The 6190-nt window shown below is 38.0% G+C and overlaps 1 protein-coding gene across 3 annotated transcripts in view; it reads left to right on the plus strand.

Moving 5' to 3' along the window:
• Positions 1–6190, plus strand: part of Ptprr (protein tyrosine phosphatase receptor type R) — a 263312-nt gene that overhangs the window by 141372 nt on the left and 115750 nt on the right. The window lies entirely within an intron of this gene.

Here is a 6190-nt window from a genome sequence, read left to right on the forward strand (position 1 = left end):
CAGTCTTTTCAGCAATATGGACTAAAGACAAACTGACACAGGTTCCTAGGAAATAATCCCCTTGGTAGCCACAGCCTAGTTGGCTACATCTCCACTCCATATGCTTTCTTCTCAGAGCTTAAGAATGGAAGCCAACATAGTCTCCAAGTACAAAGAAGGTATAAGAGAAAGAATCCAACTATGTCTTCAGTTGTTGGTATTATTGGATGAATGGACTCAGCTGTGTTCTTTAAAGAAACAGAACCAATTAAAAACTGAAGATGGGCATAAATAAGGAGATTTATTATAAGAATTTTGCTCATGAGACACAAGGTGAGAATTCTAAGCTCTTCTGTCTTCAGGGTGCAGGTGAAACGCTTCCAATATGAGTTCAAAGGTCTGCAAAACAAAAGAGGTTATGGCATAAATTTCAGATGAGTCCAATTCTAAAAGGACTGACTCAAAGGCAGAGAGGAGTTAATTCTCTTACTTTTCATAGTTTGAAGGAGGCCCACCTATACTGAGAGCAATACTTAACTGAAGGTTCTGCTTCAGTTGTCAATATCATCCAGAAATACCCCATAGATACACTCAGAACAATGTTCAACTAAATATCTGGGTACCCTGTGGTCCATCCAGGTTGACACATGAATCAGTGGGCTTCTATATTGAAGAATCAATCTTCATACACTCAGACCTAAGAAAACTGATTCCAGAGATATGAAATTAGTAGCCAGCTTGTACAATTTGTAGAAAGATTTAGGATAAAATCCTCTTAATCTTATTATGTAATTGTTATTATTATATTTTCATCTAACTCTCATTCTAAAATTTCATAGTTCTTTTAAAATTATTATTAATATGAATTTAAGTGTATCTTCAATGTTTTAATAAATCTCATTTATGTGTGCCAAGGGAGAGAAAATGTATCTGAGTTAGTTGACATGTAGCCTTAGGGAAGTCATTAACACTCTTGAGACTGTTTGCTCATTAGCAAATGATAATAACTGTATCTGAGTCACCGGGTTCTTTGGTTGTTTATTTTGTTTTGATGTAGGATCTCCCTACATAGCTCAGGAAATCCTCAAATGAGATCCTCCTACCTCTGTCTCCTGAGTGCCATAGTTACAAGTGTGTACCACTATACCCAGCAGAATGCTTTTAAAAATTTGATAGTCAATGCTGTAAGCATAAGCAGGATATAACACATGTAACCAAAAGGCTAGCTCGTCATTATTCATCATGTAAAGCCTTATGTGTCCAAGTTTCACCTTAGCCCTTTTTTTTTTCCTGTTTTAATCACTGGCCTAGTGTGGCACGTGGCTCTCATCTCTCCACTCTTTCTTACTCCATAAGCACTCAGGAAATTCCATATCCATATCTTCAACCTCAACACAGAAAAGAGAACCTTGTGACTCAACTCCAAAGGTGAAGAAAAAATGGCATAGATAAGTCTAAAGGTATAGGTATCATTGGTTCATGGGCCTTGTGTGTTTTACTTTTGATGGTCTTTATATTGGGTATTTTTGGGGTTTTGCCTGAGCAGAACAAAATTGCACATGCTCACAATTACTGTTGTCCAGAGCACACTCAACATTGGCATCTTGTTTCCAGACATTTGCTGCCCCCCCAGGTAGACTGATAGACTAGACATGGGAGAGAACAGACCCTGTGTTCACTCAGGCATTTAAATGTCATCTCTGTGGCTGTCAGCTGCTTTTGCATTACCTGGCATGATGTGTCTGCTAAGTGGCTGATTAAAATAGTTGGCTGAGAAATAGGACTGCATCAATGTTCCTTAAGGTTTTACTGCACAACCAGGCCTCCTGTGTGACAAAGCCCTGTGACATGGATTATTTAGGGTCCCATACATTTACAAAGCATAATTTGGACTGGGATTAAGCAATACCCACCTTCTCTTTGAGACAAATGATGCATCAAACATTTAGAATGTCCATTTTCTCATCATCATTTTTTGATACTATTTCTGATAAGGAGTGGGATTTCTGTTACTTAATGAAATTCTTATAATATAGCATATGCATATCATATGAACACTTTTTCTATAGGGTTAAAAAATCAGTGTCTCTTTTTTCCTCTATTTCTTTATTTTATTAATTAATTTATTTGTTTATTTATTACAATTTATTCACTTTGTATCCCCACTGCAGCCCCCTCCCTCATCTCCTCCCAGTCCCACCCTCCCTCCCTCTTCTCCCCCTATGGCCTTTCCCTAGTTCCCTGATTGGGGAGGACCTCCTCCCCTTCTATCTGACCCTAGCTTATCAGTGTCTTATGAGTCACCAATTTCTTTGAGAAATTATCTTGATAAAACTCAGTATCTGGAAATAAAAGTTCTATTTCAGAGGAAATGAACATGTGATTCTTAGATTTCCTTTGAAATCGTCATTTGAATCCTTGGGGACTGAGAACAATACGCACACCTAACTGTAAAATAACGCATGGTCTATCATACATCAAAATAGGCGTCTTTATTTAAAATAAATGTGTATAACATTTATGTGAGATATATACATGTTTTTAACACAGAGCTGTTTCTCAGGTGGCTAAATGGTTTGTTTGGTCTAGTAAGTACTTTGGACTTCCCCGTGAAGATAAAAGTTCATGCATAGTCAGGAGAGTAGGTAGACCTTAGACCTTCCTTTCCTCTTATCAGGGGATGAGTTGCTCATGAAACCCTGGCATTCCCCAGCTGGAACGCCAACACTACTCTTTCCGATTGCTTTCATTTTGATTTTTCATTTTTTGCTATTTTCCATTTATGTCCATTCTTTGTTATTCTGTTTTGTTTTTTTTTACCCATTTGTCCAGCAAAAAGATTTTGAGAAAAAAAATAAAATGAAAGGAAGAAAGGAAGGAAGGAAGGAAGGAAGGAAGGAAGGAAGGAAGGAAGGAAGGGAGGAAGGGAGGAAGGGAGGAAGGGAGGGAGGGAGGGAGGGAGGAAGGGAGGGAGGGAGGAAGGGAAAAGAAAAACATTAGAATTGGGGTGCAGATATAGCACGGTGTATAGTGCTCACATCATGTCTGTGAGCCCAATCCTCTCAGAAGAAAGACTTCCGAAAAGCAAGCAAGCATTAGTACTGATGAAAGGTAGGAGTAAAGATTCTTCAGTGGCTTCCTCTGTGAGAACCGAATTTCTCATGGGGACTGACAAACTATAACAATAAGGTTCTGAGTGCCTATGCACCAGGAGTTACAACAGACACAGGAGTAAGCAAGACAAAGTGACTCTGATGTCATACACATATGCACATATACACTTATTAGACATTAAGGCAAGGTGTGTAGAGGCTATGTGCCAAATCCTAAGAAAGGGAGGTAAGAAAGGGCCTTTCTTAGGTTACACGATTAGAGTAACTTACATGAGGATGAATGTTTAACATGAAGTTGAAGAAAAGCAAGATCGTAAAATGCCATGAAAGCTAAGATAACAAAGTTTCCAGGAGGAAGGAGCAATCTACTACGTCAGACTGCTGCTGAGAAAGAGGGACCTGCAGAAGCCTAGTGCACGTTGCTCTGTGAAGACCACGAGTGATCTCAATGGGTTCCTTTTTATTCTTGAGATCCTGTCAGATGAAATACAAGTAATGGTAGAGTACAGGCTATGTCTGATTTGCTTGAGGCTATTTTATGTATATAGTTCTCAGGAACAAACACTTTTTTTTTTCTCAACAAAGGAAAGGAATGATAGCTAAATAGAGGGGCAGACAGTATGGTTTTATTTTCAAGGAAGCTTAAAATTCATCAGTAGCTGAGGAAACAATGATGCAGAAAGCAAAAGGAAGTTCTTGAGAATGGAACAGAGGATGGGAGCATAAGTGAGGGGATTTGCCCTTGATAAGAATAAAAATATGTCTCTTGTGGGACTCAAGGCCTTCACAACCACATGTTCTTGGAGAATAGGGTGCTTGACATATGTTAGAAACTTGTACAATATTTTCTGAGTGGATCTAGTAGACATCCATTCCAAATCAAGGAAACAATATGAACTAAAGACACAGAATGGCTGGAAGAGTGAAGAGTGGGCAAGAGAAATCAGAAGAGGTATGACTTATTCATACTCTGGGGTTGGTTGTTGCTTGTTTTGTAGTTTGTTTGTTTTTATGGTCCAACCAGATACCTTCACTTTTTTTTTTTTTAACTCAAATGTTAATGCGACAGCATAGCCTATATGACATCTAGATAATTTGGTTTTAGGTTTATTTGATATCTATTGTGATCCATTAATAATAAGGCTCAAATGGAAACTAATCTGTTTTCTACCATACTAACTCATTTCCAGATATATAAAAGGTATCTAATTCATTTATCTATGCTTGCAATTTTCCTTAGTTTCCAGGGTTATTTTTAGCACTGATAAAATTACTGATTGTATTAAATCAAAACACAAGTTTACAGATAGTATATCTATTTCACCTTAAGGGCAAAGGTGATAATCAGCACCTGGTAAGGCCTACTTCATGGTTATATGTAGGCTTAACGTAACCTACTTTATTTAGAGCTCTTAAACACCTTTACCTCCCTTCCAACACCATGCCCCACCCCCAACCTTAGATAGGAGATTAGTACAAAAGGGCTATAGACCTCTTTCGTCTACTTCCTGCTGATTAGGGTCGATTGGGTCTTTAGGGGATTACCAAACTCAGTTGTCAGGATACCAGCAGTCCAGTCCAAAGGCCAACACCAAGCAGCAACACTCATCAGCACAAGAAGTCAGCAAACACATCAAGACTCAGTTGGATTTCCCTCAGAAGTTCTCTGGAACATTTCTCCCTGTGAAGTCAAGTGTCAAAGGACAATGATCAGTACATCGATGTCAATCCAAAAAGCCAAACCTTGCTGTGTGTGGACCTCTATAGTTCTCCTCTCCTCAGAATCCACCCACAGATGTTCTCAACTAGCCCAAGTCATTGCCCTCACATGAGAGAGCTCACAGCAAACATCACATGCCTTCTCACAAGCCAGCCTCCAGCAAAATATCACATGTCCAGCTTGCAGCAAAACATCGCATGACAAAACTGAGTCTTCAAAGAAACCAGAAACTTCCACTTCAGTTATATAACCCATGTTTGCTTATAAGGCTATGAAAATTATTAATTAACCTAAAATATATTGGCTACTCTGAAGAGGTTCGTATACACTTACTTCTGTTATATTTGATGAGGTGGGGAAGTCAGGGGGAACAGAAGACATAATCTGTTATTAAAAATCTACAAAACACATTTTGAAACCATAAGAACGCTATTATAAATTTGTTACTTAATACTTAACCTCATCAGAATTCCTGACACCTAGAAGTAGTAAAAATTCAAATTCTAACAGAATATACATCAATTAAAATGCTTTTGAAAATGTGATCAATTGGATCGATGGTTCTCCTAATGACAATGAGCCCTGTGATTTTGTCTGTGCCTTTGGAAAAAATAAAATGATAAATTTGAAAGTTCTCGTATATGTGTCTATTTCAAATGCAATTCAAACAGAAATGGTGTTTATGCACATTCTAATGGAGTGTATGAGTAATGATGAGACTATATCTTATCACATACTAATAAAAGTTAGAAAATAATGTTCTCAGAGGAATTTTGATGAGTTAGTAACAAACACTAAACTTACCCTCACACATTTGAGGATGAGAAAAGGTCTCCTTACATTCTTGTGTTATTGTGAAGTTTCCACTCACATCTTGTTAGAAAGTCACCTTATGTTGCTCTCATTTCATCTCATTGTGTTCTGAAGCTGTTCCAATATCCCAACGATTCACTTGGATTTACATTAGACTTCAAACTATATATATATATATATATATATATGAGATATATATATATATATATATATATATATATATGAGATATATATATATATCATACAAGTGTTTTTGGACTAGAGAGATGGCTCAGCAAATAAAGCATTCATCATGCAAACATGAGAACTAGAATTCAGACCCTCAAGAGGCAAAGACAAAGGACCACTTAGGCAAGCTGGCTAGCTAGGCTAGCAGGAATTGGCAAGCTCCAGGTTCAGTGAAAAACTGAATAAGGAGAGAGATTATAGAGGATGTCTGGATCAATCTTAGGGCCTCTGTTCGCATAGTCGCCAAAATGCACATGTGCTGGTACAAACACTACATGCAGAGAAAGAGAAGAGAAGAGAAGAGGAGAGGGGAGGGGAGGGGAGGGGAGGGGAGGAG

The sequence above is a fragment of the Psammomys obesus genome, unplaced genomic scaffold (genome assembly GCF_907164565.1).
Source record: "Psammomys obesus unplaced genomic scaffold, mPsaObe1.curated_primary_1811, whole genome shotgun sequence".
Lineage (NCBI taxonomy): Eukaryota > Metazoa > Chordata > Mammalia > Rodentia > Muridae > Psammomys > Psammomys obesus.